The 16807-nt window shown below is 30.6% G+C and overlaps 2 long non-coding RNA genes across 2 annotated transcripts; both read right to left on the bottom strand.

Moving 5' to 3' along the window:
* Nucleotides 1-554: 554 nt before the first annotated feature.
* Nucleotides 555-2440, bottom strand: LOC111621614. The gene is made up of 3 exons (XR_002756104.1): nucleotides 2106-2440; nucleotides 795-1096; nucleotides 555-696 (listed from the first exon to the last, which is right to left on the bottom strand). It is a non-coding gene; the product is annotated as an uncharacterized LOC111621614 (long non-coding RNA).
* A 9471-nt stretch (nucleotides 2441-11911) lies between these two features.
* On the bottom strand, nucleotides 11912-13797 carry LOC111621619. The gene is made up of 3 exons (XR_002756105.1): nucleotides 13463-13797; nucleotides 12152-12453; nucleotides 11912-12053 (listed from the first exon to the last, which is right to left on the bottom strand). It is a non-coding gene; the product is annotated as an uncharacterized LOC111621619 (long non-coding RNA).
* Between the last annotated feature and the right edge of the window lie 3010 nt (nucleotides 13798-16807).

Raw genomic sequence — 16807 nt, 5'->3', positions numbered from 1 at the left:
ATGACCGTGGTAATCGTACGAGCAGCAGCAATAAAGATAGCCAACAGCTTGTTCGGAAGGAAACACAGATTGCTGCACACTACTAGCTGTGAAAATCAGTAGCTTGATATTCTATTTTTCGAGGAAGTTGATAGTTCCGTGCTTACATTAAATTTTAAAGTTCATTCATATTTCCATTTAATAAAGTATATTTTAAATAATTTTTATCTAATTGTTTTAAAAAAGTTTATAAATTATAATAATTTTTCAATGCCTAATTACTTTCAACCCTTCCCGTATATCGGTGATACGTAGTTTAAAAACGCAGTGTTTTTTTTTCTACAGTGGTAGCGCAGTTATAAACATTACCAAAACAGCAACAGAGGGCGCAGTTTGTTAAGCATTTTTCAAACGAACTGCGCCATCTATTGCTATTTAATAAAATAAATTTCTCTATTTTTACACCAAAAAATATTTTGGACTAGTGTCATTTATTATTACATATTTTATTTTTAAAAAATTTAATTATTCTGTTAAACAATAATTAATAATGTAATTATTGTTTTTTGATATATCTTGCGAAAGCTGCACTGTACCGGTGTCATGAAAAAGCATCAGGTGTTAAGGACTGCACGTCTCTACGCATCTATGAATGACCTTTCTCGTGAATCATCATACTTCTTTTGCAGATTGGGTCATCATGTGAGTTTGAAAGTTCTAAAAGATCAGACAATTCAACAACTCAGTAAGAGAGAAATACGCGTTACATTAAATTATCAATTAATATATTATCTTCGAATTGTTCTGGCACTTACTGAAGAAACTACTAGCATTTCGTGGAAGCCACTATAGAAACCAGTAACTCTACATGAAGAAATAACAGATGATGTGTTTTAATATGCAAACCAGAGAGCTGGCACGTTATATTAGCATAGCATGAATACAAATAACTGGTTACATATAGTGTATTTTATTTTGGGAATACAAGTAGTCGATGCATTTTGAAGCAAGCGTATCTCGGCTTACATGTAATGGTGGCAGAAGAACATAAGTACACGTTTACAAATGAGGAATCCAGCGATTTGATGATACTCCCTTTTATCTTGAGACTGCAGATCTGGTGTATATATATATATATATATATATCTCAAAATAACTAATTAAATAACTATACAATTAAATCTAAATTTTGTACACAGATAAATATCAAAATTTAAATATAATTCCATAAATGTACATGATTTTTAGTACACTACCACATGTTGGTTTTTTCTAAATTTTGTGGGACTTTCTTGTCCTGAGTTCAGACTAATATGCTTAGTCTGATGGGCTGGTCCTTTGTAAATTTTGAACTTCTGTGTGTGTACAGCCAGACTAATTACAAGAATGTGCAGGTCTTTTTTTCAGATTTTAGTACAAGTGTATTGTACAAAAAATAAATAATTCGAATTAAATAAAATTATTGAGAACTTTTACCACTAAACAGTTCAGCAATTGAGTGACTTTTTCATTTTTAATGTGCCCTATTTTTCTATTTAAGCAATGTATATCAATGAGAGAGTATGGGAAAGAAATTGAGAAAACATCAGGAAAAAATATTTAGTAGAACTTATAATAATTAGATATTACCAAAAAAAAAATAGTACAAATTTGGAAATACTTAACCGTAATGTTCAATCATCATTTCCTGAGACCTTAAAAATTTCCAGCATGTAGAATGTTATAATTTACCACAAAATAATGCATTTAAATACTTCCTAAGCATTTGTTCCAAATAATTTTAACTTTTTTCCTCAATCTTCTTTACTGTGTTTTATTTTATTACTAACTTAATGTTATATCTCTTCATATGTCATCATGTCAATCAATAAAGGATAAATTCTGTAGTATGTATGGTGACTCATAAGTCAGTTAACCGAGTTAACTTAATTTATATACGTTATACTATATTTGGGTTAACTAAGTTTTGGGCCACTCTAAGTGTACTGTATGAAGACAGTTATAAAACAACAACTACGTTATGTTCGAAAACGTATAAACGTTATAAGCATATTAAATATTTATAATTATTAATAATGATAATTTTACAATATTTACTCAATTTTTATTATAATTATTAAAATTACAATTCATCCCATTTGCTTTCTTTTTCTATCGTCAGATGGCACCACAGTTCTTATGCCGTGCTTTATGCTCGAATGCCTCAGGCCTCAACCGAACGCTCTGGAGAGCCCACTGATCGAATTTGGGCGATCAGTTCCAGGGATTTTACGGGCGTAGTCTATCCTGGATATGTTGGGTCTCATTCTTCTTTACTGATGACTTCATTATGGGCATGGCCGAACCAACGATAAATATGATTAAAAGGCCCACTTCAGAGCGGATAATTAAGAAAACAAACGTGAACTCTCTTCAAGAATGCATGATAAAAAAATTAATTCATTAGCATTGTTTTTTTTTTCTGTTACAATTCAAAATTTTTTATTGTTACGTCATATTGCAAATAAACGCAAACTATCTGCGTCGCGACGTCGCAATTTGACGCAAACTTTACACGTTTTTAAACTCTAAATGAATAGAATAAATCTATATAAAAGTTTAATTTGATAAAACTAGTAAATATATAATATTTATCGCGTGTTGTACTGTACATTCTATAGTGTTTAAAAACTAATGGCAGCCATTTGTAACCACGTGATTTTTGAACTGTATTCGAAAACATTAAGTATATATTTGGAATTAAAGTACAATTAAGTTATACTTAAAATTATCTTACGTCACTTTTTTTTCTAGTAGCAAGGTGAATAATTTCTAATGTATAGATTTCTCACGTGATAAATAGAAGACGTAGACTTACTCGTTTGATAATGATCACTTTAAATCATTTTATACATCGAGGTCATACATCACATTATTAAAAATAGAAAAAAAAATTGAATATACTGAATCACATTTTCTTCTAAATAAGTTGGTTGACCCAAAAATAAATAAATGCAGCTAATTTTTCAGGGATAAACTTGTGTAATCCTTTATGTCACATTTTAATTATTTTCGCTGTTTGGGTATTAAGAAGAGCCTTTTAATTATACTCATTATGGGTTCGGACAGGCCTGGTGATGATCGAGGAACGGTCCCTAATATCCGAGACAGACGAGCTATGAAAACTTCTTGGGAGAGTTGTTTGCCTGAATTTATTGCCATAGCAATCTTAAAATCTAGAAGTTAATAAATCTGCAATATAAGGAGTAACTACCCGAACCGACAGCTGGATGGCTAAAGCGTTAAGGCATGCGTTAAAGCTTTAACACATACCTTAACGCATGTGTTAAAGTACATGCCACGGTTCGAGTCCGGATTAGAAACCTCTGGTGATGTGTGCCAGTGTTTAAAGAATGTTACCCTCTCAGCCATTGGTGAACTAAACTGTGATGGACTTTTACTTAATACCTCTAAAAAATTCTACGATACTTTAGCCATGATTTATAAGATAATTTTAAATCAGATAACAGTTAATTTAACAATATAAAGTTTAATTAGCACTCCTAAATGTTTGGTTTTCTGTACGATTCTTGGCACTCCTAATTGCATCGACTAAGAATATAGTAACAAATACAACATCAACTTTTGAAATTATCAGCTTCTATCATAATATCATCAACTCCTATAATATTTTAAGGATAATTTATGCTAATTATGTCTTCAAATAGTAAAAAATTTTAATCGCAGTGCTTGAAAACTACCTACAATCGAAATGAATTCGTCATTGTAAAATTAGTATTGTCATTTTGCAACATTAAACATCATCTCAGCATTAAAAATATCCTGAAAAATCCTTAGGTTATACTCGTATACAGGATGAACCAATAGTAGGTGTACAGTAAACAATAACATTAATTGAGATTACATATACAATTATATTTACTAATACAATACAATTTTATCAACGCAGGTGTTCAAACTGCTGTACAGTACATCACAATTTACACAGCTTTGAAGTGTACATTCCATCATTTCACGCTTCTTTAAACATTTTTGCACGAGTTCTTTGTGTATTAATTTCTTGAAATGAATCTCTGATGTAATTTTTCAACCATAACCAAGTTAAATATACACTATTGTTATAGTATAACTCTAACACAAACCGTATTCCACCTACCCTTTTTTTTATTATTTTATATATTTTTATTATATATTACAGTCATAAATTTATACAATATTAAATGGAAGTTTTTATTACTTTTCCTCATTAAACATCGTTTGCCAAATTTTCAAATTTACCAAAGATATAAAGGAAAAAAATAATAATTTATTAAATTATTTTATGCGGGACTTTCTTGTCCTGAGTTCAGACTAATATGCTTAGTCTGATGGGCTGGTCCTTTGTAAATTTTGAACTTCTGTGTGTGTACAGCCAGACTAATTACAAGAATGTGCAGGTCTTTTTTTCAGATTTTAGTACAAGTGTATTGTACAAAAAATAAATAATTCGAATTAAATAAAATTATTGAGAACTTTTACCACTAAACAGTTCAGCAATTGAGTGACTTTTTCATTTTTAATGTGCCCTATTTTTCTATTTAAGCAATGTATATCAATGAGAGAGTATGGGAAAGAAATTGAGAAAACATCAGGAAAAAATATTTAGTAGAACTTATAATAATTAGATATTACCAAAAAAAAAATAGTACAAATTTGGAAATACTTAACCGTAATGTTCAATCATCATTTCCTGAGACCTTAAAAATTTCCAGCATGTAGAATGTTATAATTTACCACAAAATAATGCATTTAAATACTTCCTAAGCATTTGTTCCAAATAATTTTAACTTTTTTCCTCAATCTTCTTTACTGTGTTTTATTTTATTACTAACTTAATGTTATATCTCTTCATATGTCATCATGTCAATCAATAAAGGATAAATTCTGTAGTATGTATGGTGACTCATAAGTCAGTTAACCGAGTTAACTTAATTTATATACGTTATACTATATTTGGGTTAACTAAGTTTTGGGCCACTCTAAGTGTACTGTATGAAGACAGTTATAAAACAACAACTACGTTATGTTCGAAAACGTATAAACGTTATAAGCATATTAAATATTTATAATTATTAATAATGATAATTTTACAATATTTACTCAATTTTTATTATAATTATTAAAATTACAATTCATCCCATTTGCTTTCTTTTTCTATCGTCAGATGGCACCACAGTTCTTATGCCGTGCTTTATGCTCGAATGCCTCAGGCCTCAACCGAACGCTCTGGAGAGCCCACTGATCGAATTTGGGCGATCAGTTCCAGGGATTTTACGGGCGTAGTCTATCCTGGATATGTTGGGTCTCATTCTTCTTTACTGATGACTTCATTATGGGCATGGCCGAACCAACGATAAATATGATTAAAAGGCCCACTTCAGAGCGGATAATTAAGAAAACAAACGTGAACTCTCTTCAAGAATGCATGATAAAAAAATTAATTCATTAGCATTGTTTTTTTTTTCTGTTACAATTCAAAATTTTTTATTGTTACGTCATATTGCAAATAAACGCAAACTATCTGCGTCGCGACGTCGCAATTTGACGCAAACTTTACACGTTTTTAAACTCTAAATGAATAGAATAAATCTATATAAAAGTTTAATTTGATAAAACTAGTAAATATATAATATTTATCGCGTGTTGTACTGTACATTCTATAGTGTTTAAAAACTGATGGCAGCCATTTGTAACCACGTGAATTTTGAACTGTATTCGAAAACATTAAGTATATATTTGGAATTAAAGTACAATTAAATTATACTTAAAATTATCTTACGTCACTTTTTTTTTCTAGTAGCAAGGTGAATAATTTCTAATGTATAGATTTCTCACGTGATAAGTAGAAGACGTAGACTTACTCGTTTGATAATGATCACTTTAAATCATTTTATACATCGAGGTCATACATCACATTATTAAAAATAGAAAAAAAAATTGAATATACTGAATCACATTTTCTTCTAAATAAGTTGGTTGACCCAAAAATAAATAAATGCAGCTAATTTTTCAGGGATAAACTTGTGTAATCCTTTATGTCACATTTTAATTCTTTTCGCTGTTTGGGTATTAAGAAGAACCTTTTAATTATACCCATCATGGGTTCGGATAGGCCAGTTGATCATCGAGGAACGGTCCCTAATATCCGAGAAAGAGCTATGAAAACTTCTTGGGGGAGTTGTTTGCCTGAATTTATTGCCATAACAATCTTAATCTGCAATATAAGGAGTAGCTACCCGAACCGACAGCTGGATGGCTAAAGCGTTAAGGCATGCGTTAAAGCTTTAAGTTTCCTGAAGCGGCAGGCTTATGCCTGACGCTTCAGGAAACCACGGTTCGAGTCCGGATCAGAAACCTCTGGTGATGTGTGCCAGTGTTTAAAAAATGTTACCCTCTCAGCCATTAGTGAACTAAACTGTGATGGACTTTTAATTAATACCTCTAAAAAATTCTACGATACTTCAGCCATGATTTATAAGATAATTTTAAATCAGATAACAGTTCAATTAACAATATAAAGTTTAATTAGCACTCCTAAATGTTTGGTTTTCTGTACGATTCTTGGCACTCCTAATTGCATCGACTAAGAATATAGTAACAAATACAGCATCAACTTTTGAAATTATCAGCTTCTATCATAATATCATCAACTCCTATAATATTTTAAGGATAATTTATGCTAATTATGTCTTCAAATAGTAAAAAATTTTAATCGCAGTGCTTGAAAACTACCTACAATCGAAATGAATTCGTCATTGTAAAATTAGTATTGTCATTTTGCAACATTAAACATCATCTCAGCATTAAAAATATCCTGAAAAATCCTTAGGTTATACTCGTATACAGGATGAACCAATAGTAGGTGTACAGTAAACAATAACATTAATTGAGATTACATATACAATTATATTTACTAATACAATACAATTTTATCAACGCAGGTGTTCAAACTGCTGTACAGTACATCACAATTTACACAGCTTTGAAGTGTACATTCCATCATTTCACGCTTCTTTAAACATTTTTGCACGAGTTCTTTGTGTATTAATTTCTTGAAATGAATCTCTGATGTAATTTTTCAACCATAACCAAGTTAAATATACACCATTGTTATAGTATAACTCTAACACAAACCCTATTCCACCTACCCTTTTTTTTATTATTTTATATATTTTTATTATATATTACAGTCATAAATTTATACAATATTAAATGGAAGTTTTTATTACTTTTCCTCATTAAACATCGTTTGCCAAATTTTCAAATTTACCAAAGATATAAAGGAAAAAAATAAATAAATTTATTAAATTATTTTATGCCTGATGGCCTTTAGCTTTTTTGCTTTTTCCTAAGAACTTTTCCTATTTTTGACAAAGAATAATTTTAGGTCATTCTTATTTTATAATATTCTTTTCAATAAGAACTATGTATATGGTGTAGGCCTATAAGTTTGAACCTCCTCCAAAAAGGCCACCTTTAAACTTCGGCCATTTTTAGGAATTTTATTTTTAAGAAATACAAAATAACTTCCAAACAACGGCCGTTTTGTATACCTTTCATTATATATCTCATGACAACTATAAGAATAATTACGTAAAAAATTTAATTTAAATAATAATTATTATTATTATTTATTACAGGGCAAGCCATTCCTTACTTTTAAGTAAATTTATAATAATAATAATTAAAGAACAATAGTTGGAGCGTTAACACACTCAACGTTCAACGACTTTCATCTACATAAATTGAACAAAACGTATCGACAAACGTGGGAAATGTAACGGTTATAATATTTTATGACCTCTTTTCTACTTTTGAAGAGTAGATTACTTGATATCCGTTAACATTCTCTTTTTCCCTCTTCCCACTTGTAATTTTTTACGTCTGTGCCCTTTCGTTCGAGTCTGTATTAATTACTGAAGAAGTAACCACGATTTCATCATTAGACAAAAACAAATTTCATGGCTTGGGGCGTAAAAATATCACTCTCAGTTATATCTAGAAGTGAAGAAGTACATCTGAACATTATCCTTACAAGTAAATATATTAAATTTTCTAAGGCTGCACCTGAAAATTTTACTGTGTTTCCGTGAAAACACTACTTTAAATGGTATTTTCAGTGTGGTTCTTTATATTCACGTGCATCGTTGTATCTTTAACACCCTTTTACTACATATATATACTCGATTATGTGATAGTTTTATTATATACGTCATACTTAATGTAGTGGGTTGAGTTTTATATTCGTGACGGAATAAATAACGGTCAAGACGATTTGGATCGATGAGATAAGGCAACATGTGGGCGATCTGGGAGGATGCTTTCCAGGAAGACTTTCTATATAGGAAACTTGCTCCTCCTTAGGTGTTAGACACGTAAAACAATTTGTGATTTTTGTTCTTTTTTCCTGCTCTCATCTCTTGAACTTTTTAAATTTAATATAAAAAAAAATTCGCTTTCTCTTTAAAAGGTTTCAATTTCTCACTGTAGATACAGCATAAGTGATTCTCTCCTAAACACCATTCAAAAAATGTACCAGGAGGAATTGAAACAGTAGATTTTAAGGGTGTGTTTAGTAAGTTAAATAATGACAGATTTTGAAGAAATGCTTTTGTTTCTAACCATCTCTAATACAAAGTTTTGTACTTCCAGAAAAAGCTGTCTTGCCTCTTCAGATGAGAAGGCGGATCGCTGAAGGGATAAAGGCGTTGACATTCTGTTCTAGGTGATCCGGGTTCGAGTAAGATCATTAGTCTACTATTTTGGGGAACCCTGCTTCGAGTCCAGACAGTGTCTGCTTCTCTGGAGGACCCATATTCAAGTACAGAGCTTCCATTCTTGAGGTTCCGAATTCGAATCTAGATCGGAATCACAGAAATTAATGTCAATAGTGTGATCCGGATATGTCGTGTCTTCTCTTTCACAGCTCAAAAAAAAACCCATTGTGGCCTTGGTTGAACCTACTATGGGCATTAAAATACTCCCCCATAGGGATGGAAAGAGGCATGACTCATATTTTGATGTACTGTTAACATTTTAGGATTGAATTTCAATTAATAAAGGTAATAAATATANAAGTCGCTCATCCGAAAGAATTCCAGTCGGCAAATTTAAATTTTCACTAGTGCTGTGGTGCTGCAATCTTTGTCTATATCTTGAACTACTCCAATATTTTTTATGTTTGTGTATGTGTTTTAGCTGGCAGCACTGTCACTTTTGTGTGATGTTTTTCTGAGGACTGTATGTCATGCTGAATCAAACGTTTTTGATACTAGATAACTTCTAAAGTATAAATTTTTTTGTTTTTATATTTTTAAATATATTTTGTTTGTAAAAAATAAAGAAATAATTTTTAACGATACAATAGTCACGATTATTATTTTAAAAAGTTTACATTAGGCTTAACATCGACGAAAATTCAACGCGAAGCGACACGCAACGGAGAAAAATTTTAACACGGGATAGGTTAATGTATTTTTTCGTATATAATCGGTTATCCGAAAATAAGTTATCCGAACAACCCCAGTCCCCAATTGATTCGGATAAACGGCGCTCTACTGTATATACAGTACATTCTTCAAACCATAAAGATAACTTCTCAATTTACCTCATACTTAAATAAAGTAGTGGAAAATTATCAATTCGATCCTAAAAACAAGCTTAATTAAGCAAAATAAATTCGAAAATTCAAACTATAACTCAGATGGAATATAATAAAACCTGTGTGAGCCGGAATCGCACGAACCCTCTAGTGTTCGGTGGTGGTTTTATCTATTCCGCTACTGATGGGTTTGAATGAATAATTTTTATTTGCTCATAACATATAGGCTATATAATAAAGTTAAATGATTTATATTTTCTATCTTTTTCTCCCTCGGGGCTCCGTTCTATGTAATTTATTTTTTATTTGCAACACAAATCACGATATAGTTCCTACCTTTTCTGGTTACCGTTTAGTAGGCCTATAAATATTATCATCAGTTGTCTGTTTACACCCTCTTAAATCATTATCGGTTATCTATCCATAGTACTTTAAATAGATAACGGACGTTTTGTTCAATCAATCGATTCGATTTCGATTTCTGATTGATCAATCCGATCAATCAATCGATCGAAACAAAAGTTGTATCCTTAATGGACTTAATAAATCAAGAAAATTAATTAATAAAAGTAACAAATTTGCTTTTTAAATCGAATCATTATTAAATACAGTCAAACCTGTGAACAAAAAAATTGGCCGTTGTTTGGAGGGTTCGATTGTAATTGAATACCCTAATTCAACGTCCCTGTAAATATATAAATTTGGGTTAAAATATATATAAAAAAGAGATAAATTTTTATAATATAATTACCTTAATTCATGACATGAAACACAATCAGACCAAACACCTGCCTGAAGTCTTGAATTTGGGGGGCAGTTAAGTACACGGAATTGGATTGGAGGAGGGATAAGGCAACACAATGTCTTTTGGGTAAACTTTAACGGAATTTAGGTGTTTTTACACAAGACGAAAACCCGAAAAATTCCACGTGGTCCGACTCTTTTTAAGTGCGAACACGGGATCAACTAGTGGTGAAATTTGACTCATATATATAGGCTATATATATATACGCTATACTGAAAAAATTATTCTTAATAAACGGTATTCCGGGGTGTAAACTGTACTTCATTAATCATTTACAAGTGAAGTTCTCCTTATTTTAAAAATATTAATTCATTTCCTATCTTTCCATTTCAAAAATGCGTTAGACATTTTAAGATCACCTACTGTCCTTATTGTCCTACAATCGCACCTACAACTTTATCACTAACCTGAACCGAGAAGGGCAAAATATAAGTAGATTATACAGAAATCGTGTCTATTAACCTTTACTCAACCCTTCACCCTTGACCACAGTTGGGTGAAGTCGTGGGTTAAACCAGAACAACTATTTATTTTTAGTCAAGTGAGTTTATTAAACTTAGTCACAAGAATTTTAATGATGAAAATCTCTGTTATACATAAAAATCAAGATTATAAAAAGTGATTGTGTTAATATATGATATTCTAAATTTCTTAAATTTACTAATTTATTTAATTCTTTGGATATTTACACATCTGCTTATGCTCCCAAATAGAACGTGTTAATTAAATATAACAGGAATACATTACTTTATTACTGAAAAACTGCAAATTAGTTACAGTAGCTACTTATGTTTCCACATTTGGGTGAGAAGTAACTAGGCATTAAAAAATCATTATAATTTTTATTAGTAATAATGCAACCATAATAAAGTTTACATATTCGTGTACCGTAATCAATGTAATTTTATAATTATTTTATAGATGGGGTAAATAATGACCGTGGTAATCGTACGAGCAGCAGCAATAAAGATAGCCAACAGCTTGTTCGGAAGGAAACACAGATTGCTGCACACTACTAGCTGTGAAAATCAGTAGCTTGATATTCTATTTTTCGAGGAAGTTGATAGTTCCGTGCTTACATTAAATTTTAAAGTTCATTCATATTTCCATTTAATAAAGTATATTTTAAATAATTTTTATCTAATTGTTTTAAAAAAGTTTATAAATTATAATAATTTTTCAATGCCTAATTACTTTCAACCCTTCCCGTATATCGGTGATACGTAGTTTAAAAACGCAGTGTTTTTTTTTCTACAGTGGTAGCGCAGTTATAAACATTACCAAAACAGCAACAGAGGGCGCAGTTTGTTAAGCATTTTTCAAACGAACTGCGCCATCTATTGCTATTTAATAAAATAAATTTCTCTATTTTTACACCAAAAAATATTTTGGACTAGTGTCATTTATTATTACATATTTTATTTTTAAAAAATTTAATTATTCTGTTAAACAATAATTAATAATGTAATTATTGTTTTTTGATATATCTTGCGAAAGCTGCACTGTACCGGTGTCATGAAAAAGCATCAGGTGTTAAGGACTGCACGTCTCTACGCATCTATGAATGACCTTTCTCGTGAATCATCATACTTCTTTTGCAGATTGGGTCATCATGTGAGTTTGAAAGTTCTAAAAGATCAGACAATTCAACAACTCAGTAAGAGAGAAATACGCGTTACATTAAATTATCAATTAATATATTATCTTCGAATTGTTCTGGCACTTACTGAAGAAACTACTAGCATTTCGTGGAAGCCACTATAGAAACCAGTAACTCTACATGAAGAAATAACAGATGATGTGTTTTAATATGCAAACCAGAGAGCTGGCACGTTATATTAGCATAGCATGAATACAAATAACTGGTTACATATAGTGTATTTTATTTTGGGAATACAAGTAGTCGATGCATTTTGAAGCAAGCGTATCTCGGCTTACATGTAATGGTGGCAGAAGAACATAAGTACACGTTTACAAATGAGGAATCCAGCGATTTGATGATACTCCCTTTTATCTTGAGACTGCAGATCTGGTGTATATATATATATATATATATATCTCAAAATAACTAATTAAATAACTATACAATTAAATCTAAATTTTGTACACAGATAAATATCAAAATTTAAATATAATTCCATAAATGTACATGATTTTTAGTACACTACCACATGTTGGTTTTTTCTAAATTTTGTGGGACTTTCTTGTCCTGAGTTCAGACTAATATGCTTAGTCTGATGGGCTGGTCCTTTGTAAATTTTGAACTTCTGTGTGTGTACAGCCAGACTAATTACAAGAATGTGCAGGTCTTTTTTTCAGATTTTAGTACAAGTGTATTGTACAAAAAATAAATAATTCGAATTAAATAAAATTATTGAGAACTTTTACCACTAAACAGTTCAGCAATTGAGTGACTTTTTCATTTTTAATGTGCCCTATTTTTCTATTTAAGCAATGTATATCAATGAGAGAGTATGGGAAAGAAATTGAGAAAACATCAGGAAAAAATATTTAGTAGAACTTATAATAATTAGATATTACCAAAAAAAAAATAGTACAAATTTGGAAATACTTAACCGTAATGTTCAATCATCATTTCCTGAGACCTTAAAAATTTCCAGCATGTAGAATGTTATAATTTACCACAAAATAATGCATTTAAATACTTCCTAAGCATTTGTTCCAAATAATTTTAACTTTTTTCCTCAATCTTCTTTACTGTGTTTTATTTTATTACTAACTTAATGTTATATCTCTTCATATGTCATCATGTCAATCAATAAAGGATAAATTCTGTAGTATGTATGGTGACTCATAAGTCAGTTAACCGAGTTAACTTAATTTATATACGTTATACTATATTTGGGTTAACTAAGTTTTGGGCCACTCTAAGTGTACTGTATGAAGACAGTTATAAAACAACAACTACGTTATGTTCGAAAACGTATAAACGTTATAAGCATATTAAATATTTATAATTATTAATAATGATAATTTTACAATATTTACTCAATTTTTATTATAATTATTAAAATTACAATTCATCCCATTTGCTTTCTTTTTCTATCGTCAGATGGCACCACAGTTCTTATGCCGTGCTTTATGCTCGAATGCCTCAGGCCTCAACCGAACGCTCTGGAGAGCCCACTGATCGAATTTGGGCGATCAGTTCCAGGGATTTTACGGGCGTAGTCTATCCTGGATATGTTGGGTCTCATTCTTCTTTACTGATGACTTCATTATGGGCATGGCCGAACCAACGATAAATATGATTAAAAGGCCCACTTCAGAGCGGATAATTAAGAAAACAAACGTGAACTCTCTTCAAGAATGCATGATAAAAAAATTAATTCATTAGCATTGTTTTTTTTTTCTGTTACAATTCAAAATTTTTTATTGTTACGTCATATTGCAAATAAACGCAAACTATCTGCGTCGCGACGTCGCAATTTGACGCAAACTTTACACGTTTTTAAACTCTAAATGAATAGAATAAATCTATATAAAAGTTTAATTTGATAAAACTAGTAAATATATAATATTTATCGCGTGTTGTACTGTACATTCTATAGTGTTTAAAAACTGATGGCAGCCATTTGTAACCACGTGAATTTTGAACTGTATTCGAAAACATTAAGTATATATTTGGAATTAAAGTACAATTAAATTATACTTAAAATTATCTTACGTCACTTTTTTTTTCTAGTAGCAAGGTGAATAATTTCTAATGTATAGATTTCTCACGTGATAAGTAGAAGACGTAGACTTACTCGTTTGATAATGATCACTTTAAATCATTTTATACATCGAGGTCATACATCACATTATTAAAAATAGAAAAAAAAATTGAATATACTGAATCACATTTTCTTCTAAATAAGTTGGTTGACCCAAAAATAAATAAATGCAGCTAATTTTTCAGGGATAAACTTGTGTAATCCTTTATGTCACATTTTAATTCTTTTCGCTGTTTGGGTATTAAGAAGAACCTTTTAATTATACCCATCATGGGTTCGGATAGGCCAGTTGATCATCGAGGAACGGTCCCTAATATCCGAGAAAGAGCTATGAAAACTTCTTGGGGGAGTTGTTTGCCTGAATTTATTGCCATAACAATCTTAATCTGCAATATAAGGAGTAGCTACCCGAACCGACAGCTGGATGGCTAAAGCGTTAAGGCATGCGTTAAAGCTTTAAGTTTCCTGAAGCGGCAGGCTTATGCCTGACGCTTCAGGAAACCACGGTTCGAGTCCGGATCAGAAACCTCTGGTGATGTGTGCCAGTGTTTAAAAAATGTTACCCTCTCAGCCATTAGTGAACTAAACTGTGATGGACTTTTAATTAATACCTCTAAAAAATTCTACGATACTTCAGCCATGATTTATAAGATAATTTTAAATCAGATAACAGTTCAATTAACAATATAAAGTTTAATTAGCACTCCTAAATGTTTGGTTTTCTGTACGATTCTTGGCACTCCTAATTGCATCGACTAAGAATATAGTAACAAATACAGCATCAACTTTTGAAATTATCAGCTTCTATCATAATATCATCAACTCCTATAATATTTTAAGGATAATTTATGCTAATTATGTCTTCAAATAGTAAAAAATTTTAATCGCAGTGCTTGAAAACTACCTACAATCGAAATGAATTCGTCATTGTAAAATTAGTATTGTCATTTTGCAACATTAAACATCATCTCAGCATTAAAAATATCCTGAAAAATCCTTAGGTTATACTCGTATACAGGATGAACCAATAGTAGGTGTACAGTAAACAATAACATTAATTGAGATTACATATACAATTATATTTACTAATACAATACAATTTTATCAACGCAGGTGTTCAAACTGCTGTACAGTACATCACAATTTACACAGCTTTGAAGTGTACATTCCATCATTTCACGCTTCTTTAAACATTTTTGCACGAGTTCTTTGTGTATTAATTTCTTGAAATGAATCTCTGATGTAATTTTTCAACCATAACCAAGTTAAATATACACCATTGTTATAGTATAACTCTAACACAAACCCTATTCCACCTACCCTTTTTTTTATTATTTTATATATTTTTATTATATATTACAGTCATAAATTTATACAATATTAAATGGAAGTTTTTATTACTTTTCCTCATTAAACATCGTTTGCCAAATTTTCAAATTTACCAAAGATATAAAGGAAAAAAATAAATAAATTTATTAAATTATTTTATGCCTGATGGCCTTTAGCTTTTTTGCTTTTTCCTAAGAACTTTTCCTATTTTTGACAAAGAATAATTTTAGGTCATTCTTATTTTATAATATTCTTTTCAATAAGAACTATGTATATGGTGTAGGCCTATAAGTTTGAACCTCCTCCAAAAAGGCCACCTTTAAACTTCGGCCATTTTTAGGAATTTTATTTTTAAGAAATACAAAATAACTTCCAAACAACGGCCGTTTTGTATACCTTTCATTATATATCTCATGACAACTATAAGAATAATTACGTAAAAAATTTAATTTAAATAATAATTATTATTATTATTTATTACAGGGCAAGCCATTCCTTACTTTTAAGTAAATTTATAATAATAATAATTAAAGAACAATAGTTGGAGCGTTAACACACTCAACGTTCAACGACTTTCATCTACATAAATTGAACAAAACGTATCGACAAACGTGGGAAATGTAACGGTTATAATATTTTATGACCTCTTTTCTACTTTTGAAGAGTAGATTACTTGATATCCGTTAACATTCTCTTTTTCCCTCTTCCCACTTGTAATTTTTTACGTCTGTGCCCTTTCGTTCGAGTCTGTATTAATTACTGAAGAAGTAACCACGATTTCATCATTAGACAAAAACAAATTTCATGGCTTGGGGCGTAAAAATATCACTCTCAGTTATATCTAGAAGTGAAGAAGTACATCTGAACATTATCCTTACAAGTAAATATATTAAATTTTCTAAGGCTGCACCTGAAAATTTTACTGTGTTTCCGTGAAAACACTACTTTAAATGGTATTTTCAGTGTGGTTCTTTATATTCACGTGCATCGTTGTATCTTTAACACCCTTTTACTACATATATATACTCGATTATGTGATAGTTTTATTATATACGTCATACTTAATGTAGTGGGTTGAGTTTTATATTCGTGACGGAATAAATAACGGTCAAGACGATTTGGATCGATGAGATAAGGCAACATGTGGGCGATCTGGGAGGATGCTTTCCAGGAAGACTTTCTATATAGGAAACTTGCTCCTCCTTAGGTGTTAGACACGTAAAACAATTTGTGATTTTTGTTCTTTTTTCCTGCTCTCATCTCTTGAACTTTTTAAATTTAATATAAAAAAAAATTCGCTTTCTCTTTAAAAGGTTT

This window comes from Centruroides sculpturatus, unplaced genomic scaffold (genome assembly GCF_000671375.1).
Source record: "Centruroides sculpturatus isolate CEXI.00-Female unplaced genomic scaffold, Cexi_2.0 scaffold232, whole genome shotgun sequence".
Taxonomy (NCBI): domain Eukaryota; kingdom Metazoa; phylum Arthropoda; class Arachnida; order Scorpiones; family Buthidae; genus Centruroides; species Centruroides sculpturatus.
Note: the sequence above shows the minus strand (reverse complement) of the source record. Positions and strands in the feature narration are given on the sequence as shown.